We start from the raw sequence: 19,607 nt of genomic DNA, 5'->3' as shown, positions 1-19,607 counted from the left end.
GCCTGCGACGCATGTGCCTAGGCAGGAGTTTTTTGGAGGAGCGGAGGCTGCCCAGACCTTCCACCCCCTTTTGGCCACCGAGACGTTTCATGCCTCCCTGACTGTATTTGTATAAGTGTCTGGAAGTTGAACCCAGGTCTTTTGTGTGGCAGACAAGGATGAATCACGGGGGACTCCAGAAGAGGACACGGAGAGGGGACTTGATAGTAGCCTTCAACTACCTGAAGGGAGGTTCGAAAGGGAATGGAGCCAGACTGTTCTCAGTGGTGGCGGATGACAGGACAAGGAGCAGCTGTCTCACGTTGCATCCTGGGAAGTTTAGGTTTGATGTTAGAAGAAGGTTCTCACTAGGAGGGTAGTAAAACACTGGAACGGGTTACCCAGAGAGGTGGTGGAGGCTCTAGCCTTGGAGGGTTTCAGGACCCGGCTAAAAGCTTTGGCTGGGATGATCTAGTTGGGGCTGGTCCTGCTTTGAGCAGGGGTTTGGACTAGATGTGACCTCCTGAGGTCCCTTCCAGCCCTAACTTTCTATATTTCTATGTGACATGTGGAGTTTCATAGTCTGCTTCCTGTGTTTCACACTCTTACCCACAAACACTTTTGGCTGGTAGTTTAAATGTTTCTCCCGGCTACTTGGTTAGTGATCAGACCTGTCTCACATTTTCATACTGATAGATCCTCCTTCATTTCATTCATCTGTGTTCACTTTTGTCTTCCCCAGTCTTGTAACTCCTGGTGCTTCCATGTGCAGCAATTTCTTGACAACATAATTCATAGATGGAAGGGACCTCAACAGATCATCGAGTCCGACTCCCTGCCATGGGTAGGAAAGTGTGCTGGGCTCGGATGACCCAGGGAAGCAAGGTAGGGGCGAACCCCACCTCCCTTCCAAGCCCGTTCCAGATTCTGGCCACCCTGACTGATCTCCTTTCCCTTCTCAGCGAGTTCATATCATGTCCAGTTCATTGTACTTAAATGCCCTGCTATCTTTTCCTTGGGGAAATCTATTCTGATTTCCTCCCTCTTTTGCCTAGCTTGTCCTCTCCAAACACATTTAGGAATCCCAGCATGCTCAGTTCTGGGATATCTAAATCCCCTTTTCTCCTCCTTTGGTTATGACCCAGCAGAAGTTGACGGAAGTCTTATCAGCCACTCATGCTACAGCACGTGGATAATGCATTTCCTCAACTCTTCCTGTTGTGACATGCACAGTTGATGTACTTCTAGCAAGGGGTCATTGGAAGTGTCTGTCTGCATTCCTTCCTACTATCTTCATCCTTGTACACCAGAGACTCTGGCTCTGCTGTATGTACCCAAAGACCTCTGCTCTCAAGCTTGCTCAGCCATTCTCAAAACTTTACCTCTTCTCTTCCTAAAATTGCTGTGCAGATCAGGCACCCATCACTGAAATAAGAATAAGTGGGCTAGGTGTAGGTACTAGCAAAAACCAGTTTTTGTTTCCAGAGAATCTCCGATACAAGTGCTTGTTCAGGATTGTGAGTAGGGTTGAGGTATGTATTAACATTTACTAGGTCAGATTGCTTTTCTGATGCTTTTTTTTCCCCTCCATTGCCTTCTCTAGTTGAACAAAGTGGATATAGACCATTTCTACATTATGCCCTTTCACATGCTGTGAGATGTCTGCTTCAGCCTTCTTTTGTCCATCTCCATGAGCCCCAGAAACTGTTTTGAACCCTGAAGTATTTGCCAACCTATGTACTCATTGCCCTCCTGGTATGATTCTCTGATTGGATGGGATGACTGCTTCAACTGCAAATACAGTTATACCAAAATCATCCTTTCCTGTGCTTTGGTGATGATTAATTAGCTTCTTTCCCAGAAAAAAGTCTCATTTTCAGTCACCTGTCATAGATGCTTTTCATTGCCACAGGCCCACTCTTTAAACCTGCATTGAATATAAGCTCATGTCCACTCATTTGCTTGGGATTACATTGGTAAAACCAATATTATCCATCCACAAGTGTGTCCAATGTCTCTTCTTTTTGGTACCTTGCAAACAGTAAAAGCTTTATCTTTCTGCTCCCTCCTACGTCATGTGCATCTTTATGCCGATCCCTGATGACTGTCAGTTTAATGACCTGTCTGTACCAGAGAGTGGCTGGGGCTTGGTTCCCTATGCCCATCCCTGCACCACCTGGGTGACAAGGACCATGGTCTCTTGAAGTCTTCTCCCTGTAGTGCCTTCTCTTTCATTCTAAATGCCTATCCTCTCTTGTCCATCAAGGCTGTAACAGAAACCTTGAGTTCCTTGGATCTATTCCCCAAATCCCAGTTGTTTTTTCTGCATCCAGTCACTAACCCTGTTTAACCACTACCCTAAACAGGATATCAGGGTCCTACACCTGACTTGATCTGCAGCATCCAGCAAGGACAAGTAGAGCTCTGGATCTCTGATGATGAGGATGGTGGGAAAATCTCAAGGTCCGAGGACCTGCTGTCAGGTGAGTTGTGGCTCTCCCGTCCACCCGACTCTCCTGTCCACCCTGCCAAGCGTGCCAGGGGGACCTGGAAAGTGCAGACCTGCTCTGTGCTGCCATTGCAGGGTGCTGACATCGAATACAGTAGGGTATAATGTGTCTAGACACGTGTTGTTCCCAGTTGGTGAGATCCAAGGATGTGGAGACAAGCAACTGTTCCCTTCTCCCTCTAATGACAGATGTCAGAGGGCAGTCGGGTGTGCTGTCTTGATTTATTGGCCCAAATCTGGTTTCCCTGGGATACCGTGTTCTCATATTTCCATCTTCACTCAGCAACGTAAGAGTTCATTCCCCAGCCCAAGGTAGCCATACCTCTGTATACAGGCTCTCCCAGGGCATGTTGGGATTTGTAGTCCCCCATGGAAACCAGTGTGGTATGCAGAGGCTCTGTGTAGCCATTTCTGTGGGACAAGAAAGAAGCTGATGCTTTCCCTGGTTTCCCTGGTCAGGTTGACCTGGAACCCAGGAAGTGTTTCATCATGGTCTCAGGCTGCATTAAAGTGCTCTATGGCACAGGTGGGATTCAGAAGCTTTCGTGTTTCGGGTGGAAGTGAATGACCAGTATTGCCCCCTTCCCATTTCCTCTCTGGGGCCTTGAGTGTTATGAAGCTGAGACTCAGCACAGAGTCTAGGTTCGGGTTCATGCCAAAGCCTTAGATGTGGTGCAGACTCGTGTGACATGGAGCCCACCTGGGACCCGTTAGCTGAGGGAGACCTCCATGGACTCATTCCTTGCACCCGATCTTGCCCTGGAAGCAGGCAGGAAGCACAGCCCTGCTTCTTTCAGAAGAGAGAGCTGCAGCTCTATGTCCTCCCGTCCTACTCGGCCCATTAGAGCATGAAACCATTCAGGTACTGTCTTAACCGCACATGTCCCACGTGTGCTTCTCTTAGCAGGGCCTGAGGTGATGGGTGCTGCCAGCGGGGCCAGAAACTATTCAGAGTCCTGCTCTGAACTTCACCGAGTAGGGAATGCAGACCTTGTTTTCTTGAGGAAACACAAATGCCAAGGTCCAGGGCTGCTCCGAGGCCCATCTCAGCAGAAGGAATAGCAGTGTTTCCCTTTGCCAACAGGGTAGGCACTAATCTGGTATTTCTCTTACCCATACAGGAGGTGCTTGGCTGCTGAGCAGAGCTAAGGAGCAGCCTCCTGCTGGAGGGCCTGCAGCCCTGGAGCCAGCACGGACTTCCCTAGGGAATTTTGGCAAGAAGGACTCCCTGAGACCTGAGAAGGAGCCATGGCACAAGAGTCAGGGGACGCCCCGAAAGCAGAAGGAGAATGTAGCGGTGAACCAGGTACCATCTCCAGTTGAGCATAAGAGTGGAGAAGGGGCAAAGCCCAGACAGAGCCCTGGGTGCAGGGAACATGTTGTGGAGCTGAGAGACCTAAAGAGCCGCTGGAAAGATGCACTGCATCCCAGCCAAGGCATTGGGAAGGGCCTCGGAGGGAAGCAGAAGCTAACTGCCAAGTACAGGGGCAGAACCCACTCCTGGTCCGAGGTCAGAAAAACTTTTAACTGCCTGTCCCTCCTGGCTCTGCGCAAGATAAGCTACACTGGGGAGAAGCCCCATGTATGCACCAAGTGTGGGAAGAGCTTCACCTGCCTCTCCACTCTGACTGTTCACTCTCAGACCCATTCTGGAGAGATCCCCCACTGTTTCACCAAATGGGGAAATAGCTTTGTGTGCCCCACAGACCTGGTCATGTACCTACATGTGCAGAAGGGGGAAGCATCAGCACTGCTGTGTCAAGTGCGGCAAGGCCTTTACCCATTTCTTCTCCCTGTCTCAGCACTGGTGCATCCACCTGGGGAGGAAGACACACCACTGCACTGAGTGCAAGAAGAACTTCATCTGCCGGCAAGACCTGTCCCAGCACCAGCATGTGAAGATCAGGGAGCAGCCACACCATGGCACCAAGTGTGTGAAGAAGTTCGGTCATTCCTCCAACCTTGTCAAGCACTGGTGCATGCACACAAGGGAGAAGCCACAACAGTGCTCGGAGTGTGGGGAGAGCTTCACCCAGTCCTCCAACCTGGCCAAACACCGACTCATTCACATGGTGGAAAAGCCACAACAGTGCTCGGAGTGTGGGAAGAGCTTCACTTACTCCTCCAGACTGGCTGAGCCCCAGCGTATCCACACAGGGGAGAAACCACATCAGTGCTCACAGTGTGGGAAAAGCTTCACTTGCTCCTCCAGACTGGCTCAACACAAGCATATCCACACAGGGGAGAAGCCACATCAGTGCGAGTGTGGGAAACGCTTCACTTACTCTTCCAGGCTGGTTCAGCACCAGCTTATCCACACGGGGAAGAAGCCATATCAGTGCTCAGAGTGTGGGAAGAGCTATACCTGCTCCTCTACCCTGGCCCAGCACCAGCGTATCCACACAGGGGAGAAGCCACATCAGTGCTCGGAGTGTGGGAAGAGCTTCACTTCTTCCTCCAGGCTGGCTCAGCACAAGCATGTCCACACAGGGAAGAAGCCACATCAGTGCTCAGAGTGTGGGAAGAGCTTCACTTACTCCTCCAGGCTGGCTGAGCACCAGCGTATCCACACAGGGGAGAAACTGCATCTGTGCTCAGAATGTGGGAAGAGCTACACCTGCTCCTCCACCTTGGCCCAGCACCAGCTTATCCACACAGGGGAGAAGCCATATCAATGCTCAGAATGTGGGAAGAGCTTCACCTGGTCCTCTAGTCTGGCCCGGCACCAACTTGTCCACACAGAGAAGCCTCATCGGTGCTCGGAGTGTGGGAAGAGCTTCACTCACTCCTCCAGGCTGGCTGAGCCCCAGCGTATCCACACAGGGGAGAAGCCACATCAATGCTTGCAGTGTGGGAAGAGCTTCAACCAATCCTCCGACCTAGCCAAACATCGACTCATCCACGTGGCAGAAAAGCCCCATCAGTGCTTGGAGTGTGGGAAGAGATTCACTCACTCGTACAGGCTGGCTCAGCACCAGCGCATCCACACAGGGGAGAAGCCACATCAGTGCTCAGAGTGTGGGAAGAGGTTCACTCAGTTCTCCACGCTGGCTCAGCACCAGCGTATCCACACAGGGGAAAAGCCAAATCGTTGCTCAGAGTGTGGGAAGAGCTTCATTCACTACTCCAGCTTGGCTCAGCACCAGCGTATCCACACAGGGGAGAAGCTACACCGATGCTCAGTGTGTGGGAAGAGCTTCACCTGCTTCTCCAGCTTGGCCCAACACCAGCGTAGCCACACAGGGGAGAAGCCACATCAGTGCTCAGAGTGTGGAAAAAGCTTCACTCATTCCTCCCACCTGACTCGGCATCAGCGTATCCACACAGGGGAGAAGCCACATCAGTGCTTGGAGTGTGGGAAGAGCTTTGCTCGTTCCTCCAGTCTGGCTCATCATCAGCGTCTCCGCACAGGGGAGAAGCCACTTCAGTGTTTGGAGTGTGGGAAGAGCTTCACCTGCTCCTTCTCCCTGGCCCAACACCAGCGTATCCACATGGCGGAGAAGCCACGTCAGTGCTCAGAGTGTGGCAAGAGTTTCACTCATTCCTCCCACTTGGCTCGGCACCAGCGTATCCACACAGGGGAGAAGCCGTATCAGTGCTCAGAGTGTGGGAAGAGCTTCACCCGATCCTCCCACCTGACCCAGCACCACCTGATCCACAGATAGAAGAAACCACATCAGTGCTCAGAGTGTGGGAAGAGCTTCACCCGATCCTCCCACCTGACCCAGCACCACCTGATCCACAGATAGAAGAAACCACATCAGTGCTCAGAGTGTGGGAAGTGCTTCCTCCACTCCTCTTCCAAACTAGCCCAGCACCAGTGCATCCCTATCCAGGAGTGTCCTTAATTCTGCCAGCAATTCTGGAAGGATTTGGGGATGTATACCTGTTCTGCACCCACCAGTGTCTGCATCCTGGGAAGCAGTCTCATGCTGGTGCAGTGCAGCAACAGTTCACCCTTCATTCAGCCTTTCTAGAGCACTGCAAAACCCAACCCAAAGGACACTGAGGCTGGCCTCCCAGGTTTGATGCGGTTGACAGGTTGAAAGGAAACTCCTCAGGCAGAGGTTAGCCCAGATGCTGGGGGACCCTGTGAGGAGATGATCTTTGCATCAGCCTTGTAGCCTGTGCCATCCCCATCGTTCTCTAAAAGTAGTCAGTGCTCCCAGGGGGAGAAGAAGTGCCTTCACAATAGGTGCCCTCCCCAAGATAGCTGGCTCCAAATGACATCCAGGGACTTTTTGGCCAACTCACAACTTTGATTTCCCTCTAGGCCCAGGGTTCTTGTATATGAAGCTCTAAAGTTGCAGGAAGGCGGACTTTTATTGCTAGGGAAGCATTCCTTGCCTTTCAGCCTGCCCATGTCCATCAGGGTCTGCAAGAAAATGGTACTTCCACCTGATGAGCCCAGTTTGGCGGTTTTGCTTCTCAGCCTCTTGTCAGAATGCTGCACCACCAGGTGCAAGCTGCACCCCCTGCCCTCCTTCCCTTCATACCCTTCTCTATAACAGTTTCCTTGGTAATCAAGCCCCACAACTTAACATGATACCCCTGTGGGTTGGTCTCTATGTCCTCTCCAGAGCTCTAACATGGGTTCTGGGCCCTGGTCTGTTCCTGTTCCACAGAAGATCTCTCTGTGGTTTGTCAGCCCCTTCCCTTTCCAGAGGAGTCACCACAATTCAGCGAGCGTTGTTAAGCCTCAGGAGCAAGAGTTGGACACATTTGAGGCAACACACCCATATCCTGCTGTACAGCCAAGGGCCCTGCCATTTTGAATAAACCTTTGGCCAGGGGAAAGTAGAGTCTCTTTTCTGAGTTAAATGCAATAGTAGGGATGAAGGAGGTGCAGCCTGTGACGGGTCCTGCCTCTTTTGTGGAAGGGTGGGGAAAGAATAGAGGCATCCTGTAATGAAGCATGTTAGAATCTCCCATTGGGAATACTGAGGCTTCCCTGCTGGTGCCGAAGCCATTTGGCTCCATGATTGTCCTGTAGGAGCTACTCGAAGAGGTTAATAACCCATCTTGCAGAAGAGGCCTTGAGGGTGATAGTGGACAATAAGCTGAATATAAGCCAGCAGTGTGCCTTTGTTGCTAAGAAGGCTAACGGCATCCCGGGCTGCATGGGTAGGTGTGTTGCCAGCAGGTCAAGGGAAGTGATTCTTCCCCTCTATTCAGCACTGAGGAGGCCACATCTGGAGTCCTGTGTCCAGTTTTTGGGACCCCCCACTACAAAAATGATGTGGACAAATTGGAGAGTCCAGCAGATGGCAACAAAAATGGTGAGGGGGCTGGGGGGCATGACTTATGAGAGAGGCTGAGAGAACTGGACTTATTTAGTCCAGACAAACGAAGGCTGAGAGAGGATTTAATAGCAGCCTTCAACTACCTGAAGCAGGGTACAAAAGAGGATGGTGCTAAACTGTTCATAGTGGAGGCAGATGACAGAACAAGGAGCAACCATCTGAAGTTGCGGCAAGGGAAGTTTAGGTTAGATATTTGGAAGAAATTTATCACTAGGAAGGTAGTAAAACCCTGGAACAGGTTCCCCAGAGAGGTGGTCTAATCTCTATCCTTGGAGGTTTTCAAGACCCAGCAAGACAAAAGCTTTGGCTGGGATGATGTAGTTGGGGCTGGTCCTGCTTTGGGCAGGGGGTTGGACTAGATGACCTCTTGAGGTCCTGTCCAAACCTAATTTTCTGTGGTCCTGGAGCACACTCATTCATCTCAATAATTGTCCTTTCTGCTGATATGCCCCAACGTATAAATCTGCCTCCTCCCTTTCCCTATATTACAGCATTTAAGAAAATAATCTTGTGATTTCTGAATGAGCTTCAGATTTTTGGCTGGAGTGCTAGTTTGTCTTGTTCAAAGCAGGTGCAGAAAGAAAGCAGGGAATGGGACTTTGTTTGACACATTTTGAATGTGCCTGTTTCTTGTTGAACTTCTGAGGGGTGGTCGAGTTTGGGGGCAATGTGTGTAGGTGAGGGAGCATGTGTTAAAGGAATTGAAATCTGAACCACCCTTTTCCAAGAAGACAGCATGGGTACAGATCAGTTAAGGTCCCCTGATGTCTCTTCAGAAGACCTGACTTCTAAGCCTGCTTCTCAAATGCAGTTCCCACTGTATTTTTATGACATAGCCTTGTGGAGAAGAGAGTGGTGTGTTACAGAAGTAGATGCATAAGCTTTTGTTTCCAGGGCCCTGAGCAGGGTTGAATAGGAGCACAGGGAGGCACCAAAGTCCGCTAAGGCTCCCACTCCAAAATGGGTCAGGTGCCATGTGGGGATGTAGCCAGCCTCATTTGCTGCAAAGAGAAAGGCCAGATGTCTGGATCTTCCCCACATTAGCTACAGCAAGTGAATAGGAACGTGGGAGAGTCCAACTGAGACCCAGCTGATGAGGTCAGGCCTCCGCTTACACCCATGGCCACCTCAGTGTTATGCTCTAGTTCCTATGTGATAGGGGCATTCCCACCAGGAGAGATAAAGCCAGTAGATCTTCCCTTTTGATTTCTCTCTCTTTGTTCAGATTCCAGAGACCCAAAGGGCTGCTGAGCAAGGTGAAGTTAGCGGTGGTGATTTAGAGGCCACCTGCACTTCCCACATGTGGCAGCCTGTGCCAGGTTTACTGCTGTCTATTGCTAGACCGCTCCCCACCCTGCTAAGTAAAAACCTCCAGTTCTGCTGGTCTATGGCAGCCCAGTGAGCCTTTGCATATCTGAAATTGGCCTTCCCCCCTGCCCCTTTGCTTGCTCGTCCAGGCTCCACCTTGTACTTTTTGGCAGAAATAGATACATCCAGCACTGTGATAGGTGTGGTATTTGTGGGCCAGTAGAGAGCGCTCCTGCACTGAGCTGCTCCCTCACCGCACCCGGCCAAAAACCAAGCCTCAAGTGCCTCCCCTGGGACGCCTACGTCAGGCTGACCCCCTTCCTGGACCACGCCTGCGAGCCTGGGGTACCGCTGCCACCACCCGGCCTCAGGACTTTGTCTGTGCCCGTGCCCGTGCTACCCAGAATGCACGGACCCTGTAGACCTTGGGATTTGGGGATGCTTTTATTAGCCGAAAGCATTCACCATGAGCCTCCCGTGCGGGAGGAGTGTAAAATAGCTGAGCCCACCTTAGTCCCTTCTCTCTTTAGCCCACCCAGCGAGGCGTGGTAAAACAGATAGATTTATTGATCAAAGAGGGATGGGAACAGGAAGGAATACCAGAAGCAAAATATAGAAAGAAAACCAGGTTGAGCAAATGTGAGCGGCTTGTTTGCCTTTCGCCACGTGACTAGATTACAGTCAACGAAATTCCTAGTTAGGTTTCTGGTAAGTCACTCACTTCTGGATCCTGAGTATGAGAGAGGGCTGCAGAAGTCCATGCTGCTCAGTGTGTGTCTTTAAAATGTCCACCTCCCCCCTTATTCCTCAAGGGGCCCTCTTAAATAGCCCTACGGACCTCACCAGCCGGGACAAGTCAGGACAGGTGGCATTTGATGCCAGACAATCAATTTGAAAAATACCGTCTCTTACCTTGAGAAGGGACAACTGCCTTCCCAGGCTACAGGCAAGAAGTTTAACAATAGACCTGGCCACAGAGAGAGGTTGATAGACACGAGAGAGCGGGGGGAAACAGACTAACCCCAGAGAGGGAGGAGGCTGGAACGGGATTCCTTCACAGTGCTCTCACAGTGGTAGGGCCCAGACCAAATCCTGCACCCCTGCATCTTCTTTTCCTGCAAACTCACCCCAGCAGAAAATAAATCTTTGAGATCCCCACCTGTGACCCTGTGGGCATCAGGATGGCTTTTGGTGGCAATATGTTGAAGAGCCATGGCACAAAGTACAGGTTCTTACAGATCACAACCTAGTTGCCATCCTGCACCCCCAGAAACTGGCACAAGAAGCAAGGGGCAGTTCCCATTTGTATATAGAAAATCATAGGGGTTAGGGTCACAAGTTGACAGGCTGAAGGGCGGGAACAAGTAACAGGTAAAGAAACAGCAACATTGTGACTGGTCACATACTCTCTGCACCATAATTCCCTGCCACACCCCAACACCTCCAGAAGTGTATTCCCAAGCATTTATTCCCAAGAGCAATCGAACACCTGCAGCTGCCCACAAGTCTGAGTGCAGCTCCTTCAGTGCACAGTCCTGGCTGACCGAGCCAGTGGGATCTCCAGCTCCACTGTGCGCTCCTCTGCGTAGGACTGATCAGGCTCCACGGCACGCTGCTCCCTTTTCCCCTTACTCCAGCCTCCAGCTTCCTCTTCCATTTTCCCTTCCTCAGGGGTTTCAGGGAGTAGCCGTCCAAACTCCCAGTGACCACAGCTCTGCAGACTTCCCCTGGTTTTTCCTGCTGTTACACACATTACATTCACATTATACCAGAATATTTGCATGTGGCCAAAACTCTCAACCACAGGCAGCTTTGCTGGGGTGGGTTTTTTGTCTCACTTTGACTTTCAGATAACGTAGAAATGGGAAAGCGGATGCTTTTTCCCAGAAAGTAGAACATGAGGCTAACCTGGCACCGGGACCACTGGAACCTAGCCCCATTTTGAAGCCACATGACATCCTCGCACCACTTTGCCGATGGCTCTGCTGTCTGTGCTGCCACCTGGGTGGAAGTCCATCCTGAAGAGCAGGCCACCTTCATGTGACCACTGCCTCAAGTCCAGGCTGGATTTCTGTTCTCTCAGGGTAAGGGTCACGTGCCCCCAGGTCCAACCAGACCCACGGTACTATGTTTATGCCACAACTCATTGTTACCTGGCTACCCTGGAATGAAGAAAACCTATCAACTAATCACTTGATATTTTGGTGGCCAATCAAAACTCCTGTGGCCTCTTCCAGCCCCTTCCCGTTCCCTATCCTCTTGGAGGTTAACATTGTGAAGAAATTGCCCTCTTTGTCTCCCTGCTCGGAGTCTCCCCAGCCCCTTCTGCTCCAGACTCTGGCACTTGTATCCATCTGGGCACCTAGGTGATTCCACGGGGAGCGGGAACCTGCTGTCCCTTTGTTCCCACTTCCTGCCCCAAATACCTGGCAGGCACTGATCATTCTACCCGAGGTTGCTGATGTTTTTCAAACTGACCAGCTGAGGATACTGGTTTACTGTTGGAACTTAGGGATGCGGTCACAAAAGCTTTAAAAGAGGGTCACTCCATTTTGGAGGGGTCAGATGTTTTGGGACACTGAAACAAGCAATCGGCTTGCAGAGCTATATTGGTCTCTGGATGAACATACGAGTAACTTATCGGAAACTTACCCGCAACCACAAAAAGATCCAGGAGGCGGTGAGACAGCACGTTGCCAGTGGACCGGCTCCCAGGCAACATGTGCCAGGCTGTGTGGGAGCACGTCGACCACAAGGACCGGCGCAAAGACCACAAGGACCTGAACTGGCTCATAGCCCACTGAGCCCTGCCAGTGAGGGCCCAGAGGCCTAGAGAGAGTCAGCTGGAGAGACCCAGGTGCCCGTGGCCCAACTCCCATGGAGCCACTGAGATGATCGACCACCTCCTCTGGCTCTGCGCCTGCGCCAAGGAAGTACGGAAAAGGGTGATGCAGCTCTGCTAAGCGGTGACCGGCGCCAACCAGAGAAACGGTGCTGTACAGGCACCTTGCCAAACACCCAGGGAACCCGTCGGCCCATTTCGACCAGTTTGTGTCCTGTATCAGGAGAGCCCCGTGGAAGGCGAGGAACCTCCTGTTGTACAGGCACATGGATGTAGAAGTGGTAGGCTGCGTGAAAATGGAGCTGAATGAGCTCCAGACCTACTACCAGTAATCGGAGGATGGAGAGGACATGGCCAAAGCCACCTGGCACAAAGACACGTGACACAGGATTTTCCAACTTAACCCTAGCGGGGAAGGGGGTGGTGACAGCGAGGAAGAGACAAGTGGAACTGAGGACAGCGCCAGCAGCGGCGGGTCCTGCAGCGGGCGCTGGAGTGAAGGTGACATGGATGACAGGTGAATTGAGTATGTGACCCCGCAAGCGGCGTGGGGATGAAAGGAAGGGGCTGCCTGGTCTGAGAGACCAGAGTTTGTTTGTGTGGGTAGTGCACGAAGTGAATATTGTAATGGGTCTGGGTGGCCAGTGGCCTTTGTACAGGTGCATGGGCTGTGTGGGTGTGGTTTTTGTAACAGATTAAGGTTTTCTTTGTGGGGTGATACTCGGAGTATAGATATATATAACCACATGTATATATAGGTATATATTTTTACTACAACAACAACAAAAAGTACCTGAAATTTAGCCAGTAACTTAAGTTTTAGTGAACGAGACACATATCAAAAGGCCAACAAGCCTATTCGGATTTGCTCAAGTGAGTTTTCTATCAATTTGCCATTGATTTGTATTCCTTCCTCAATCTCTACCTCTCTGATCAATAAAGCTATCAGTTATAGCACACCTTGCTGTGGGTATGTTTGAGAGGGGTGAGGCAAGCCTTTTTAGCTCCCGTTTGCTCAGCTAACTAAGGTGGGTGAAGCCTTTTACTGTCCTCCAGTAGAGGAGGCTAGTTTTGAATGCTTCAAGCTAACAGAAGCACCCCAAGATACCAGTGGAGCTAAGCACCTTGGGTTTGCAGGGTCTGTGTATCAAGGTTCCCTCTAAGGTGCACGCGTGCACAGCCGCGCACAACTAAAAGCCTTTTCAAGGCAGCGCACCGAGAGAGGAGCTGAAGGTAAGCTCCGAGGCAAGGTGGGGGTGGGAGCCTGGCATGGGCCCTGCCGGCTCCAAGGAAGTGCTCTGCTCCCCCACTTTGCCTCAGGGAGTGAGGAGGCACGTGGCATCAGGAGTGGGGAGTGGAGCAGTTCCCCAAAGCCAGCGGAGCCCGCTCTAGCCCTGGCCCCCGGCTCCAGCTCTAGCCCCAGCTCCAGCCTCCGGCCCCTGGCCCCCAGCCCCAGCCTCTCAGCTCCAGCCCCCAGCTCCAGCCTCTGGACCCCAGACCCAGCGTCCGGCCTCCAGGCCCCAGCCCCCGGCCTCCAGCCCCCAGGCCCCAGCCCCCTTCAGTAAGTGTCCCATGCCAGACCAAGGTGGCATGCTCACGAACTGAAGCAGCGTGCTCACGAACCAAGGTGGCACGCTCATGGACCGAGGCGGCATGCTCCCAAATTGAAGTGGCGCGCTCACGGACTGCTACTCCTTAGAGGGAACATTGATGTGTACCCCAGGCTGCACAGAGCCCTAACCGAGACCTGAGCCCGGGTGGTGGCAACGACTGCCCCAGGCTTGCATGTGTGCTCCAGGAAGGGGGTCAGATGGATGTAGGCGCCCCAGGGGAGACACCTGAAGCGGGGTTATGGTCAGGCACAGTAAGGCGGGTGGCTCAGCGTAGTAGCACCCTCTACTGTCCCACCACAAACATAAGTGTGGTTGTTCCTCAATTCATACTTTTATAGTTATTTGGGGCTGGAAGGGACCTTACAGATCATCAGGTCCAGCGCCCCCTGCACTTGGGCAGGAAAGACCGCTGGGGTCAGAGGTCCCCAGAAAGATGGGCATCAAGACGCTTTTTGAAGATTGCCAGGGTGGGTGACTGCACCACCTCTTGGGGGAGCCTGTTCCAAACCCATGGTATGCGACTTGTAATTTTTTTCTTATGTCCAGTCTGAAGCGATCTTCAGTCAACTTGTTCCCATTATTTCTAGTCCTCCCCTGGGAAGCCTTGGTGAAAAGTTGCTTCCCCAGGCCCTAATATACTCCCCTGATATACTTATAGGCTGCCACCAAGTCCCTTCTGAGTCTTTTCTTCTCCAAGCTGAACAGTCCCAAGTCCTTCAGCTTCTCCTCATAGTTTCCCTCAAGTTTCCCTTCTATCTTCTGATTGCTCACTAGGTCATCCCCTTTGGCTAGAACCAAGTCCAGGATTGCCTTGCCCCTGGTCGGCTGGAGACTTCTTGAGCTAAATAGAGCTAGCTCCTCAACGCAAGTGAGGAAACTTTGTGAGCGACCATATCTTGCTGCATGCTCATCCCATGAAATGTCTGGGTAGTTGAAGTCACCCATGACAATCATGCTGCAAGAGCGTGTGGCCTCTGCCAGCTCTCCAGAGAATTCCCGGTCGAGCTCTTCCTCTTGGTTTGACGGTCTATAGTAAACTACAGTCAAATCCCCTTCCCCATGCTCTCCCCGTATCTTGACCCAAAGGGTCTCAAGTCGCCCTTCCTTGTTCCCAATCTTCACTTCTAGGCAGGTGTAATGTTCCTTCACATAGAGAGTGATTCCTCTGCCCTTCTTCCCAACATGGTCCCTCCTATACATGGAGTAACCACCTATGCCTGTGGTCCGGTCATAGGTGGAGTCCCACCACGTCTCTGAAATCCCTATGAGGTTGTATTGGTTGTTCATTAGCAGGAAGGGCAGTTCCTCGAGTATGAGAGAGGGCTGCAGAAGTCCATGCTGCTCAGTGTGTGTCTTTAAAATGTCCACCTCTCCCCTTATTCCTCAAGGGGCCCTCTTAAATAGCCCTACGGACCTCACCAGCCGGGACAAGTCAGGACAGGTGGCATTTGATGCCAGACAATCAATTTGAAAAACATGGTCTCTCGAGTTCCTCCTGCTTGTTTCCCATGTTTCCCGCGTTAGTGTACGGGCAATTAAGCCTGCCATTGGAGGCCCTAGGCTTCCTGGTGAGCTGCGGGATAACGTGTGCATTGGCCGGTGTCAGAGAACGTTTGCTGTTGAACCCTGGGATGGTGGTCTCAAGGTTGCCATTTCTTGGGCTTGTACTAGTACTTGATGGCCCATCTCCCGGCGATCTCAGTTTAAAGCCCTATGCAGGAGGTCTGCCATTCTAGCCGAGAAGAGCTTTCCCCCCTTTGGCGTGAGGTGGATGCTGTCTCTTCCTGACAGGCCACAGTCCCTGACACGTGTGCCATGGTCGAAGAAGCTGAAGCCCTCCTGGTAGCACCATCGCCAGAGTCTTCTGTTTACTTCTTTACATCTATCCCTTCTGTACCCATGACCTGCAACCAGGAGGACGAAGGAGAAAACTACTTGTACCCCCGATCCCTTAAGCCCAGGCCCCGGAGCCCTGTACTCTCTCGTGACCCAGCTAGGATTGCTCCTGGCTGTGTCATTCACCTCCACCTGGATGAGGAGCATGGGGTAGTAGTCGGAGGGCTGGACAATTGTGTGGGTTTTCTATGATCTGGATGGTGACAGATTTACTAAGATGGTGCACTGCGTCTCGTGTGTACGTGTGCCCTAGGGTCACCATTTTTTAAATGTAAAGATAGGACACCTGCTCACCTCTCCCACCGCATACCCCCAGATTTGTACTCATGCATGTACCCCCAGATCTGTGCGTGGGGTGGGGGTGGATGCAGGCCGCCCGCTGCAGGCTCAGGGTTCCCCTTTCCCTGGAAGCCCCAGGCCAGCCGTGTGCCCCCTGCCCACCTGGCAGCGGCGGGGGACACAGCTCCACCCTCACCCCCACGGCTGCTGGGCAGGCAGGGGGCACGTTGCCATGGTGGCATGGAGCTCCCCGGGGGGCTGCAGGGCAGGGAGCCCTGGGTCTGCAGCAGGCAGCCTGCATCTGCCCTTGCCCCTGCCCCACACACAGATCTGGGGGGACACATGTGAGCTCCTCATATAAGCACAACTCGACATGTCGCCCAGATGAACACTCCTGTCAGGAGATGGGGTGGGGGAAGATGGTGGTGCAAGGGGAAGAATAGTCCAGTACCAGGTTGGAGCACAACCCCCAGATTAAGATGCGGAACAAGCCCATAGTGCAGGATGGCTCACGGTATTCCCGATACTTGTGCAATGTAATATGCACTTTGTTTGGATCGCTGTAGAAAAGGGGAATTGGAAAGCATGGGACCGTAGTATTGCCCTCGGGGCGCGGAGCCTACACGGTGTTGTACTGATAGCTTGTCATGGGCATTCATGCAATAACATCTTGTCTGTCGGAGCACAGCTGTGTTTGTGCCATAGCTTGTAGACAGTAAACCTTCCCAAACCTTTGCCAGTTCTTTAATATGAGATTGGTGTTGGGATCTCCTGGCTGTGCCTTTTTGACAAAACCGCGGTCATGTGGAGACTTCAACACTGGGAACTTAAGAATAACACTCCAGGAGAACAGCAACACCTCTACCAGGCACTGGAGCACTGCTTCTGGGGTTAGCTCATCTTCCAGCAGGTCCACAGCACTCACAGAGTTGAGTCAGAGAGTCATAAAGAAGTAGGGCTGGAGGTGACCCCCAGAGGTCCCCTAGTCCAACCCCCTGCCTGAGCAGGATCATCCCTCTCCAAACCATCCCATCCAACCATAATCTCAACTGTACGTAAGACTACCCTCAACCTGATACAGCATAGACCTGACGCCCCTACCTGCCACAGGTAAAGCGGCAAAAACACAGCAAGCAACGTCTTCATTCTCTAAAATGTTGCCAGTATATACTGAAGAGCTCCAGGGCAAATGGCCATGCCCCTCCCTCTCCCCCACGCCCTGCTCCACGGAAAGACAAAAACCCCACAAGCCATACCAATCTAACCATGGGATAAAACTCTTTCCTGACCTCAAATATGGTGAACAGTCTGGCCCTGAGCAGAGAGGCAAGACCCTCCAGCCAGGAACATCCAGCTTTGGTCCTAACGGGAGAATTGGCTCCCAGTTGAAGTACTCAGCCTTAGCGGTCGTGAAGACCCAATGCCCCTGGGGAGGCGTAGAGCCCCCACTGACACACATAGCAGATAAAAAAGGCAGGGTGGGGGGACGGGCAGCCTCCGACAGAGCCCAGAAGCCCAGGAAATACGCATGGTAGAAAATAGGCATCATTATACCTAGACAATCCCCAACCTACGGTTATCCAAACTCTTCCTGAACACCTCCAGCGATGGAGAGTCCACAACTTCCCAAGGTGTCTAGTCCATTGCCTCACTATTTCCACAATGAAGAAGGTTTTCCAGATATCCAATCTAAATTTACTTTGCAGCAACTTCAAGCCAGTGGTCTGCATCCTCCTCTCTGCAGCAAGAGAGAAAGGATGCTTTCCCCCTTCTTTATGGCAGCCCTCCAAGTGTTTGAAGACTGCTGCCATGTCCTCTCTTAAGCGCCTTTTCCCCAAACTGAACGTGCCCAGCCCCTTCAGCCTCTCTGGTTTGACTTGCCTTCCAAGCCTGGATCATCTTTGCTGCCTGCCTCTGGGCCCTCTCCTCCACATCCTTTTTAAAATGTGAAGCCAAGAACTGCACAGTGTCCAGATGGGGCCAAGCCAGCGCTGAGCAGAAAGGCACTGTCACCTCCCATGTCTTGCACCTAATGCTTCTACTGATGCAGCCCAAAACAGCATTGACCTTTTGTCCAGCTGCATCACCCTACAGACTCATACTGAGCCTGCGATCTACTAAGACTCCCAAGTCATTCCCCATACAGCTGCCATCCAGCCAGGGCCCACCCACTTGTTATTTGTGTAGCGCTTTGCATTTGTCCACCTTCAACTTCATCCTCTCCTAGGAACATGCGTTCTGCTGCCCAGGTGGCAACTTGGATGGGCACATGTGGGTATGCATGTGTGCAGGTCTTCATCAGCTGAATGCATGTCTGGACCTAAACAATGCCTTTGTGTAGTTCTTCTGCTCTAACCCACTCGTGGCCGCGAGCCTGAACACCCAGGTAGACCCAGGGAGTTGTAGTGAACGGATCAGTGTCATCCTGGCGAGAAGTGGGCAGCGGTGTCCCGCAGGGGTCGGTGCTTGGTCCAGTACTTTTCAACATCTTTATTAACAATTTGGATGTGGGGTGAAGAGCTCACTGCCCAAGTTCAGGGACGACACCAAGTTATGGTGAAGCGTGGTCACACTTGAAGATAGGCTACAGTTACAGGCGGACCTGGACAGGCTGGCAAGTTGGACGGATCGGAATCTGATGAAGTTGAACTTTGAGAAATGTAAAGTGCTGCACCTCGGGACGAGCAATCCTCAACACATCTACAGGCTTGGTGGCGCCAAACTGATGAGTGCCATGAATGAAAGGGACCTGGGGGTAACAATAGACCACAGTATGAATATAAGCTGGCAGTGCAATGCTGTAGCCAGCAAGGCAAATAATACTCTGGCATACATCAATCGATGCATCTCAAGCAAAACTAAGGAAGTTATTCTTCCACTTTACTCATAATTGGTGAGACTGCAGCTGGAGTACTGCATCCAGTTCTGGGCACTGCACTTCAACAAGGATGTGGTAAAGCTTGAGAGAGTTCAGAGAAGGGCCATCCATATGATCAGAGACTTGCACTGCAAGCCATATGATGAAAGGCTGATGGACCTGGGAATCTTCAGCCTAAAAAAGAGAAGGCTGAGAGAGGACTTGGTAACAGCTTACCTCTACTTCAGGGGAATACATCAGGGGCTCAGGAAACAACTATTCACCAGGGCGCCCTTGGGGAAAACCAGGAGTAATGGCCACAAACTCCTGGAAGACTGTTTCAGGCTTAACACTAGGAAAAACTTCTTCACAGTTAGCATGTCCAGACTGTGGAACAGGCTCCCTCCAGAGGTGGTGCAATTACCTACCCTAGAACTCTTCAAGAGGAGACTGGACAGTCACCTTGCTGGGGTCACCTGACCCCCAGTTGTCTTTCCTGCCTAGTGCAGTGGGGCTGGACTGAATGATCTTGTGAGGTCCCTTCCAGCCCTTACAATCTATGAATCTATGCTATTGATAGGCCATGAAGGCCATTGAGAGTGAAGATAGAAATGGAGATCCAGTGAAGGGATATAAAGAGAAGAATGATGCGAAAAGGATGGACTAGGGTAGTAGTACTAAACTTTTTTAGCCCAAGCCTACATGAATGGTGCAGGGTTGCTTCCTGTGTGCTAGGATCAAGCCCTGCACTGCCCCCATGCACCAGGACTGGGGCTCCATGCCACCTCCACCCAGCCCCATGTACCGGGATCAGGGCCCACATTACCTGCATACCACATTTAGCATGCAGTGCCACAGTCTGTGGGAATGCCCACAGTCATGGGGAGCTCTGCGGGCTGGATGAACCAGTGCCAGGGGCCAGATCTGGGCAGCACAAGCCCAGCACAGGGACAGCACACAGCAGCACTCTCCTCACCACCTTTGCCTCCCCATACTATGGCTGCTCTAGCCTCTGCCCCTG

General features: G+C 52.0%; 1 pseudogene; it reads left to right on the top strand.

Annotated features, from left to right (window-relative positions):
- The first annotated feature begins 7 nt into the window (after positions 1-7).
- Positions 8-19,607, top strand: part of LOC112547877 — a 29,117-nt pseudogene continuing 9,517 nt past the window's right edge.

The sequence above is a fragment of the Alligator sinensis genome, unplaced genomic scaffold (genome assembly GCF_000455745.1).
Source record: "Alligator sinensis unplaced genomic scaffold, ASM45574v1 scaffold1619_1, whole genome shotgun sequence".
NCBI lineage: Eukaryota > Metazoa > Chordata > Crocodylia > Alligatoridae > Alligator > Alligator sinensis.
This window is presented reverse-complemented; position numbering and strand designations above follow the sequence as displayed.